Here is a 12,050-nt window from a genome sequence, read left to right as displayed (position 1 = left end):
TATTTATAGAATAAAATATTTTTATGGCCTGCAAGGTAGTTTTGCACAAAAATGATCAGTTACTTTTGTAGATATCCACGCTTCTACAAACATGTTATGTATTCAGTAGTGATGCTTTCAGCTTCATAAGCACAAGTTAAGCATCGGTGATTAAATATTTTGTTCCACATATTTAATTACTTGGGGCACTATTTCTTTTTAGTGAATAGTATTCTACTCTACAATTGTCCTATTACTCTCTGTGGGAATAATCTGTTTATAGAATAAAGTGCTGATCAGTCGTTAAAAAATCTAAGTTAAAAGTAAATTATCCAAAAGCTAAACACTTGAAAACTGGGAAATGCAAGATACCAAAATTGTCTTGTGGCTTAAATTGTTTTCCTTATACATCTTCATTGTAATCCCATCTTCAGTTACAAAATCAACCATTCTTTTTTCTGCTGGAAACAGGTTTCATTGAGGAGATGAAATAGATATAAAAGGGCAGAATAATGCTTACATGTGCTTACCTATTAAAATGCAGATGAATTCTTATTTTGGTTATTTGACTTTACAGCTTTTATGATTTTGACTTAATAGGAGTTTTTTCTATAGCTAATTATTCAAAATGCAACTCCAGTGTAAGACTAACATGACAGGTGGATTTTGTAGATAACTTTGGTAAGCTGCAAAGGACATACCTTGTCTCTGGCGATGAAAACCTAGTAATAACTTCCACTGCATGGAGAGATTGCAGCAGCATATCTGCCTCTGAAAAATGAAAGTTAGATATTAGCCAAAAGTTATTCTTTGAACCCAAAAGCTATAGTAAAGATGATGCAAAGAGATGGTTTTGAGATGTATTTGGATGTTTTCTATTGCTAAGACATTGTTTCATTGCAGAAAATTGCTGGCTGATCCTGTGTTTTTTATGCTGTGTCACTTTAATAATTGGTACAGCCCTTTACTCGGCAGGAATTATTTCCTAGCTGTGATTTTTTTCCTGAAAATTAAAACCCAGGAAATATCAGCAGTATGCCACAGAAATACCAACTATTCTAGTTACCTAAGTGGGTAAGAAACTCATGTTTCATATGTGTCTATATCCATATTTAATCTTGTGGTGATTTTGGGAGCAATCACATCCAAATTTAAGAGTTTTCACTCATACCTGAATTTTTAGATTTCTGGTATACCAGATCCAGATTTAATATACTGACACTTAATGATGTGTATTCGGACATAACTTATTCAAGGCTTTGGTAATGGCTAAATAGATAACCTGCAAACTGGGGATCTGCAAAATGACTCATTCAAAGACTACTTAAAATAATGTAGTTCTTCATTACCTACAACAAAACATCCCTACAATATCTGCAAAGTAGTAAAATAAAGCTGTTGGTTTGTGTTTTGTGTTTTGTTTTTTTTTTTTAATCTTGCAGTATTGTAAGTGTGTTTTAGTCCAAAGTCCTTAAACAAATATAGACTGTATGAGGTACACAGTTTTGTTTGTTGTTGTGGAATGGAGCTTCTAATTCAACAGTACCTTAGATAGATTCCAGTTTGTGGTTTGTTACTGTGTGATTTGACATGGACACATACACTCCATGCAACATTTCTTTCACCTGGGAAAATTACATAATGAACTAATGAAGGTTTTCTTGGTTGATAATGCTATTTTCAGAATGGAGCAATTACACAATATTTTTAGCATTCAATGTCTATCTAAACAAAATCAATGCAAAAATAAGGGCTATTTACAGTGAAGTATTGTTATTTTACATTGTTTGTGTAGCTCTCTGAGAGTCTGAAATGATGCTGAAATGATACAGTAAAAAAATTCCCAGGAGCTTTAAAACCAGCAGTTTAATGGCCACCTGATTTTTCTCTCAACTGAGGTAATCCACCACTATTTGTCTGCTTCCATAGAAATGTAATGCCTTATCAATGCCATGCTTACTTTTTTTAGAAGAAAAGCTCATTCTATGCATCTCAAAACTAGACATGGTTTGAATTCGCATGGTTTCAAAGTTGTAAGTTAGGGCTGGATTAGAGCTTCCAAGCTATTTATTTACAAAAAATAAAACAGGAGTTTCAGGGTCTGTTTTTTCTATTCTTATCCAGTTTTCCCTTTCATCTGGGAATTCTTCAAAAGGGCATTGAGAATTGTTTGGACAATGCTTTCAAAATGTAATATGCTGTGTAACTGCTGATTTTTTGCTATTACATATCAGAGCAGAGTAAAAGTCTGAATACAAATTGCTATTAGAATTCTGGTAAAGATGAATACTTATTCAGACTATCAACTGCTTCTCAGACTTTAACTTACAAATTAAGGAAAGGAAAATTCAGATTAAATATACACAGTGCCTTGATAGTACAACTAGGTAGCTTGTGGATTCATTCTCTAAAAGTTTTCATGGTTAAGCTTCTAAATTTGTACTGAAGAGAAATCTGAAAGAGCAAAAGCTCCCTCCTGTATTATTCGGGTGCTGGACAGTACTCTTTCCATTGCTTAACTGTTTCTTTCCAACTGTTAGATTATTGAAAAAGAAAAAAAACCCCAACCTTTTCATTTTTAAGTCCATTTAGAAGATAGAAGTATGGAATGGTGTCATAATACAATCCTCAATAAAACATCTCTGCTGTAGACTTTGACTTTCAGATTTTTGGATTAAGTACTGCATTAGCTAGTTAGTCTGAAGGAATTATCACTTAATGACTCTGATACAATGTATTCCCTGGAAACATTCAAGGTCAGGTTGGATGGGGCTCTGAGCAACCTGATCTGGTTGAAGATGTCCCTGCTCATTGCAGGGGGTTGGAGTAGATGACCTTTAAAGGTCCCTTCCAACCCAAACCATTCTATGGTTCTATGATTCTGTATTTTCTTACTTGATTTTCAAAGACTTCTTTCAGTAGAAGATTTGTGGATAAAGGTTTTTATATATGACAACTTTATTGCTAACCTACTCCAAAGAAGTACTGTGACGATAACTTATGTCCACTTTTGTCAGGTCACATCTTTTAATGAAATTAAGCTTGGCCTTTTCTGTTACCATGCTATGGGACAAAATAATGCTAAAACTGCATGGAAACGGTCCGTCATCCCTGATTTTTCCATGGTGGTAAGAGAATTTCAAAAAGTCATAGAAATTATGTGCAGAAAGAAATCTGTTAGATCATTTATTATATCTCTGATGCATTCCTGAATATTATTTCTAATATGACTGAATTTATTGTATTTAATTCAATTTAACATATGTGAATGATGCAGTATCTCAGACCAGGTGACTGTGAACCAGTGTTCCTCTATACAGACCTCAAACAGCAGTGCATGCATCATATACTCTGTTCTTACTAGCATAATAAGCTCCAACCAAGAAACAAACCCCATATTATTATGGATTCTCTGTAACAGAAACTTATGAGACACAGATTCTTAGACAGAAAGTTTGGCATGGAAACAGCATCCCTAGTAATGATAAAGCAATATAGTTTATGTCTCCTGAGGGTTTTCTCTGATAATACCTGTAGGGGAACAAGTAATGGCAGGGGTGATATTATGTATACTAATGTGCATGCACCTCTAACATGATGCAAGACAGCCAAATCACTTCCTATATTTTTTTCTCCTGTGTTCATTGCTGTTATCCATGTAGGACAAACATGCGAGTAATGAAGGCAGATGTTAAAAGATTATATGTTTTAGTACCCAAGAGAATGTTATAACCTCTGCCATAGGTGACACCGTTAGTGATAGATAGGACAGAACAGTACTTTGACCAATACTTAGTATAAAGCCCTTATTCTTTTGTAAATGTATGTTGTTACTCTTCAGGACTTTGTAAAACTTTGTAGATGTCTCTTATTGTTCTTATCTTGTAGATGTTTTTGCATGTGAATCTGAACAGTCCAGTTGTGCTACAAATAGTAAAAAAAATATTTGTAGGACTCGCACAGCTAGTTTGTTATAGGAGCTAGATGCATTAATTTATTACAGTACATCTAGTATGGTCCCATTCTGTCTTCAGACTATGGTCAGTTGAAGATTCTTAAATTTCTGTATCTCAGCTTCAATGAATTTTTGACAGCTGTTTAGGCTGCCATCCTTTGAGCGCTGGGGTTGCACTGGTTTTGATGGGAGTAGCATGTGATATTTTAAGTGTTGATACATGCCTTGCCTTATTTCTACGTGCTAGCATTATTATTGATGCTATAAAGCAGTATTATACTTTCCCATTACAATATACATAATAGCTAGTAGGATATTCTGTAACTGCAGAATTACAAATGATTGAATATTAATCTACATGACATCCAAAGAAAAAAGCATGAAACTTTTCAAAAATGTAAACTATACTTCAAACCTAAGTTTATAAACTCTTTTTATAAACTGCTAGTAACTGTATGACCTTAAGCATATCACGTGGTTATCTTTGCCTTGGCTAAGTGGTCTGCACTATGCACAGCATTACCACTCTGCACCAAGCCAGGCACAAAGACTTGCTCTGGATCTGATTTCCAGCAAGTATTGAATCATATAATCCACTGTCTTTTAAACTGTGGGGAAAGGCATGGATGTAGATTTCAAAATACATGTTGACGTCAGTAAAGCCATAATTTTGCACTATACAGTTTGAGGTTATTTCTGTGGCATTAAGGTACATGGAACTACTGCATGCATGTGTTGATCATATACAAATTTCATCCATGTCCCTTTAGTTTTTTATTGAGCTGAATGTAAGTTCATTATCTTCCATGTTTTTATATTCATTTGCCTCTTGTCTCTGTATAATTAGATATCTACATAAATATTAGTTATGTACACTCAGCAGACGAGCTGAGTGTAACTACAGACTAGTGGTTAAAACTAACTGGTAGGCAAATAATTGGGATTACTTTTGAGAAGGTTCAGAGGTATTTGTGCAGTTGCTGTCTGAACTGTGTATCCAAACTGAAACATCCACATTTATGAGTATTTAACATCTTTCCTGAGGACTGAGCATTTTCTCTCACCCAACTATGCACATCATTAATTTTTAACAAATAAATATGCATTTCATCTGCCACTGATGGGAAAAAAGGCTTTTTTGTTTGCTTTCTGAGAAAGTAAGAGTTACTGAAACTTAAATTATGCTTGGCCAGTAATAGATAAAGTTTGCTGAGCACTGTGAAATACTTAAAAGCCATTTGGTTTCCTTTTCCTAAAAAGAATGCAGCAAATCTGGTCGTGAATCAGATATTGTTTAAAAGGCTACCTGGATTGTTGTGATAGAAGTCAGGGAAGGCAGAGTGAAATTTGCTTTGTTTAGGAATTGCCATGTAGCATTTAGAAAGGGATATGTGTGTAAATTTAAATATCATGATGCCCCCTACTTCCCCAGAAGTGCTATTTCTTTATCCCTAATCTGTATAAACCCAAATATTTCTGCTTACTGGGAGATCAAAAATTTGAAAGGAGTGGTGCACCTCAGGTGGGAGGAAGGCAGCATTCATGTGTTGAAAGCAAGCAGCTGTTAACAGCTGGATGCCTTTCCATTTGAAATGAACTACTTTGTTATCCTGTTTAAAACAAAGGGGTCTGAAGTCTTTACAATAGGATTGTTTTATTAATTGCATAGCATTATTTAAAGAAACCTATGTGATTTTCCCTTTGTTGCGTTCACATACGTATCTACAGATTGTCAGTAGAGAAAGAAGTTCTGTCAGATTAGCAAACAGAGAGCAGCCTGGATTCAGACAGATGCCAATCATAGCTGGAAAGCCCATTTCCAGTGGCATTGCTAAGCACAGGGATGAATATTCACTGGAGTTCGCTTTGGAATGAGAATGTTGCCGCAGAGGCCCTGGCTCTTTCAGCTGAGGAGCGGCGGGGAGAGGGATCCACCTGAGGAGCATAGGTTTGACACAGTTGGGCTGCATCCAGCTTCGAGTATCACTGTGGCTTCCTGCGGGAAGCTGGAGTCGCTGATAACTAATGAGGTCTGTACCCTGTTCGGAGCGCTCGCTGACAGCATGTCACAGAGCAGCGGGGTAATATAAATAATAAGATTTTGCTCTATTTTCTTTATTGCTCTTTGTTGCTTTTATTTTTAGCTCCTTGCTATAAGAGATGGGTCTCTGGATTGCTTGCTCTGGTGCACACACTTTCTTTTTTGCTGGCTGTTTCTGTCTCTTGACAGGTGTAAGGAGGATCCTAAATATAGAATCCACCCGTCAGTTGGCTTCAGCAATCAGCAAGCACTGATTTAGCATTTCTCTTAACCAACTAAGCTCCAGAAGGGTGTTTCTTTTAAATGTTTATAAATTTATTCAGTTACAAGCTTTCTTTAAAATTATTAACAAACCAGGTTATCCCATAGTGTGAAGAATGCCATAAGCAAGCATATCTCTGAAATTATAGTTGTCAGCAATGGCTCTTGCAATAGAAAGGAGAGAAAAATGCTTTTTAAAGAACTCCCATATTTTAGCAGTTTAGTTAATGGTGCAATATCTCATTGGGGAAACACTGACACTAGGTGTAAGTACAGTATCCAGGTTTTAGATGAAGGAACACACTTTCAGACATAAATAACTGTATACTTTCCTATGAATTTTTCCTCAGTAGAAGAGACTTAACTGCACGTGTACTGATTAGCTGGGGTTTACTTTGCTATACACAGAAATTGAGCGCATGGTGAGAAATGCAGTCATCCTGGTACTGAATGTTTATAGTGCTCAATAAAAGTATTTTTAACACAGAGTAATATTTTTCATGATGTATATTTATTTATGGTTCTGTTGAGGTCAGCACAATGCAGATTCTTAAAAATTAATTGGCCAAATTTAGTGTATTACCATTGCAAACAGTTCTAATTAGGATATTTGAAAAAAAAAAAAAAAGAGCTGCATCACTACATTAAAGACAACTTACACATTTGGTGTTAGTCTGTAGGCAGGCATCTCAAATTCTTTCTCTTCCTTGTCACCAGTTGCCATTAATATTCATAGAAAATTTTCACAGTATACAGAGGAGAGAAGGAGATCCTAAATTCAGTATTTAATTGTGACAAGTGAGTTGCATGTGATGAAGAATCCTTTTGATACCAATTTGCTTAGTTTCTTATGTTTTATGATTGTAATACACATCTAGGATATTAAACACTGTGTTAAACAGAGAAACACAAATGAAGTCAGTGCCTTTATGTGGTTTAGAAAGGCAGTAGTACTTTTTTCGTGATAGTTGTAGTGGTTACATGTGGTCTCTCTGGTTGTGAAAAATTCTGTAGCAAAATATAGCATGGATTTGTTATGCTTATGTAAGGTTTTATTTTTGGTAACCTGTTCTCCCTATACCCAGCAATGAGAAACAACCTGTTCCCCTATGTCTCTTTTTACTGTTTTATAAATTGGTATAATTTATTGCAAGCTTCTGCCAGATCTGAGATATCTGCTTCAGTGGTTGATTGAGAGTCATTCAAGCCCCCAGAAAGAAGTAAGAGGGCTGTTAGGTAAAATAGCAGGACTGGCCCTGAGAAAAAGGAAAAACGATTTAAAGTAGTTTCCAAGAAAAAGAAGTTTTCTCAGGTTTCAGACAAGAGATACTGGGATAGGTCTAACTTCCTTGATACATATAGTCTCCCACTTCATACCTGAAAATCCAAACTGTATCTAATTCACTTTCTGTGTGGAAGCTCTTTCACATTTCACAGATCAGAACTTGAACCTGCCCAAACTCAGTAGGCTTGGTTATGACCTTGTGTTTTTGGGTTCAAGGGAAATTGAATATTCTTCAGTGTCAACTCATGTGATCTGACTGCGACTTATCAGAGGAGCAAACCAGAATTGCTTTGAGCTGATAATGCAGCTACCTGAGCACAGTTTTAGCTGCAACTAGTGGCTGCTATGGTAGGCAAACATATCTTTGCTGAGGTATGAGCCACCAGGTAGGAAAGAAGTACTGCTTGTTTAAAAATGCTTGTGCATCTAATAATTAGGTGTTTATTCTCCCCCTCAGTCCTCCAAATTTATGTTTCACTGTAGCACTGTTCTTTCTAGTTGGCTGGAGACGTGGCTAGATTCTGTCTGCCTTTGGCATATTGTTTGCTGAATACAGTGAGAAGAACTTTTCTGCTGGATCTATTTTACCATTCTGGTGCTTATTAGACAGAAGAGGTGGTAGTCTCCTCTCACTAGCAGTCCTTTAGTCACAACATACTGGAGTGGTGTTGTGGCTGTATGTCTACACGATTCTTCTTCACCCTTTATCCAGGGCAGAATCCATGTACTCTACTTTCACCTTTGTGTTTTCATAGTCTAGATATATTTTCTAAATAGAATGAAAAATTGGGTCAGATTATTTTTCCATCAACCTCCACAGACATTAAATCAGATCCATATTGGGATTATGTGAAAATATTTCCATTTTTGTATCTTGCATCGTAAGTAAAGTAACATGAAGCAAAAAATTGCTTGATCAGGAAAAATTCATACTAAAACTGGTCCTAGCAAAAGATAAGGAAAAAAATGCATTTAGATTGTGAGAGTTAGGAAACTACCTTCCTAATAAAAACCTTTTTTTAATCTATCTATCTATCTATCTATCTATCTATCTATCTATCTATCTATCTATCTTTTTATTTTTGTATCTATCTATCTATCTATCTATCTATCTATCTATCTATCTATCTATCTATCTATCTATTTACTGGGACGAAGTTGGGGATCAGAAACAGTGCCTATAAATGGATTAAGGATGTAAGAAGTTTACCAAAAGAATGTAAGGGTACTTTGTGAGCAGAACGACTGTTAGCAAAAATAGACCCACTGGTCATGTTACATGCTTGGTAATATTGTGCTTGAAGTTCAAATATATGTAGCGAAAAGAATCACTGGGAATCTGTAGCATTGGGTAGGGGTAGTTGCAGAGCTGATAGGGATACAAGTATATGTTGGTCCATATAAAGAAAGGAGGAACTCTAGAAGCAGACTTCATGATCTCTCTTATGCTGAAGTAGTTCTGAAGTGATACTCAGTTTTGTATGCACACATTTTGGGTACAAGATAGGTTTTTCTTTCCCTTCTCTGTGCTAGTCATTAGAGCCTGACAGGAGCGGTCAGGCTGGATGATGCACAAACCTCAGGCATTTTCAGACAGCAGAGTTACAGATAGGAGGTATAAATCTTGAAAAAAACCAGTCAGTTATGATTTTTCTAGAGAAAGGAGAGGCCTGTCACTGCTTTCAAAACAGACTTGTGACTAACAGCTGGCTGTATATGGAGGTCTTGTATCTTATGTGATACATAAGAATTATCTTCTCAAGCTGTACGGTAGTCAAGCAAAGTATTTATTTTTCAAAGGGGTGGATAGTTTTTAAAAGCTTTTCTTGAGTCTCATTTCACAGTACTTATATTAGTAGAAATTACATTTAAGCAATTTCAGACCCTGTGAGGGACATCAAGTATTATATTACTTTCACTCTAACAAATAAATGTCCTCATTTTTGAACTGTAGACACTGCTTTTAAAGGTAATGGTGAACAAAATCCTCTTACAAGGCGCTATTCCTATACTCTAGTGCTGCAGTGTTTTGGGTTTGTATCCTGTGAAGTAGGATTCTTCATGGCAAGTTACATGGAAGAGGCCAAATTCAGCGCTGTCAAAGTAAAAGGTTCAGAAAACAGATGGGCAGGATGGCGGTTTTAAGAAGCAGGGAAGAACTGTGATCCTCATGTCTGAGTGCAAACCTACGCCGTGGCAATTACATAGTATCATCTTTTCTGTCATTTCTGGCTTAGGATCTCAAGATCTCAGAACCTGTAGGTCAGACATATGCCTTTCGTTTTCCTTTCCTTCAGCAAAAAAATGTCATTTTTAAAGATTCACTTTTTTAAATGTTTCTCTTCGTGTTGAAGATTGATACTACATTAGATATTATGAAAATTATTCTTTAATAAAAAAACTATATCTTTTCTGATACCTCTTTTTGATCTTTGTAAAGCTATTGCTCTTACATGGTAGCAGTCTCCACAAAACTTTGTCCATTCCAGGCTAAAACTCAGATACCTCTACTAAGAAAATGAAAGAGTCAATACTTCAGGAAAACAGGTCCTATAAATTAAAATTATAATCTCTAATAAGAGAAAGCAACAAACAACTGTGTGCATATAGTCTGATTATGTGTGCTTTTGCAAACACTTTATAGACTGTGAGCTTCAAATACTTATCTCCAAATTTATTTAGAACATGTGGCCTAATCCTATGACAGTGATGTACATGTGCACAGCATTTTTTCACCAAACTGGTCAGAGGGCAGGATCTACCCCTTACTGTGGCAAATAGTGGCTACAGGTGTGCCATCCTGCTCCCCAGGCATTGGAGACCCAGGGCTGATCCAACTGTTGTACCAGGATAGAAGATGTCAGTGGTATGGAAGGCATAGGTTTCAAAAGACATAGCAGGTCTGGTATAGGTTTGCAGCTTTCTGCTGTGAGTCTACATTCATATAGGCCATGAAATCTCAAATGCAGTGTAAACTATGCTCCCCCCAGCTAAACTTTTCAGGAAAGACTACCTTGTCTGTTTTTCAGGGAAGACTTTACTAGAAATGCACCCATCAGTTGTACTCGACACATGCTTGCTCCTGTCCTGGGGAAACTAGTGTGTGTGGTATATGATGTTAAACTGAAGCGTCAACACCAGGGCAGCTGTAAACCCATCAGCTATAGATAGAAATGCGGAACAATCTGAAATACATGTGTATTAACTTTATGGGCTCTGCTTCCATGAGTGAGAGGAAACCGAGCACCCCACAGGAAGGTGCTCTTTGTCCTGAGTAGCCACACACCTTAAACCACTGATGGCCTTTATATTTATCGCCTGCTCTGAAACTTCCCTGACTGCAGTTGTCCTATTTCTAGTGCAAGAATTAATCCCTTGGTGGTTGAAGCACAGGAGTGGCAAATCCTCAAGTAGCATGATCCTCTTAAGAGAAAAGTACATATGTCAGAGTTGTGGCTCTGCAAAGTGCTTCGTGGGGCACTTATAGAGTGACTCCCACCTATGGCTTGTCCAAACATGTATGTTTTGTTTACATGCCTTGTAACTGTAGGGAAGGGATGGGGAGAATTAAAGGGACACTTGTTGGGAGAGTGTTGCCACTTGGCACTGTAACAGCTTGAGGGTCCCAGTTTTGCAATTAGTCTTTGTAAACAGAGGTTTGTAAGAGCTTATGAATCACTTGTGCTCAAACTAATCTTGGGTTGTTTAATTAAGGAATGTAATCTAGATTCCTGAAATTGCTAAGAATCTAATGATAAAAAATATAAGTAACTTCCATATTTTCACTGTTTGTATGCTTTTTTCACATTAAGAAGTCCGATTCCTAACACTAATCACACAGCAGCATGAATGTCCTTTGTGGAAGGTTTGTTTTCTTGTATGTCATGTTGCAGCAGGCAACAGACAGTTTAAGGTATTTCTCCCAGTTTTACAGCCTGTATAAGAACTGCCTGGAACTGCAGCCCTTGCAATCCAGAACTGCGTAGCTCTCAAAGGACAACTGAAAAAGGGTGGCAAGACAGCACAGCTTTGTGTTCACCGCACTTTATGTGTTAGCTTTCGGTGTTCCACATTCAACTTTTTAAAGAGGTGTCAGAGATTTTTCTATTCCTAGTTCCAGCAAAGGCCCCAAAGAGGATCTCTTCTGGAGCTGTGTTGATACAGTGTGGCTTAGGGTGACATGCCAAAACATAGCACTTTATAAACAGTCACCACGTTTTTAATGGTTTTCATCAGAAGACATTTACCACTTGTCAAAGTGTCAGCCTGATGACTAGAGGGACTGAAATACATGCTGGAGAACAGCAGCATGGGCAGGACTTGTGCTAACTTCCTGTTAGCCATTTCCATCCATGCTTTGTAGCATTTGATAAAAGTATTAATTTTAGGGGCCCCCAACCCCACTGTAATTCTTGACTCTTTCAAGAGTAGACTGTCAGTCCTGGACATGGTGGAATTGTTTTGTGTTGCTGGAGAGCAATCCCAGCCCAGCTGTGAGAAGCAACTGCAGTGTCTGACACACACGTGGC

At 36.9% G+C, this 12,050-nt stretch overlaps 1 protein-coding gene across 9 annotated transcripts in view; it reads left to right on the top strand.

Annotated features, from left to right (window-relative positions):
- CACNA2D1 (calcium voltage-gated channel auxiliary subunit alpha2delta 1) overlaps window positions 1-12,050 on the top strand; it is a 433,456-nt gene that overhangs the window by 11,785 nt on the left and 409,621 nt on the right. The gene's annotated exons all lie outside the window — the stretch shown is intronic.

The sequence above is a fragment of the Strix aluco genome, chromosome 5 (genome assembly GCF_031877795.1).
Source record: "Strix aluco isolate bStrAlu1 chromosome 5, bStrAlu1.hap1, whole genome shotgun sequence".
Classification (NCBI taxonomy): Eukaryota; Metazoa; Chordata; class Aves; order Strigiformes; family Strigidae; genus Strix; species Strix aluco.
Note: the sequence above shows the minus strand (reverse complement) of the source record. Positions and strands in the feature narration are given on the sequence as shown.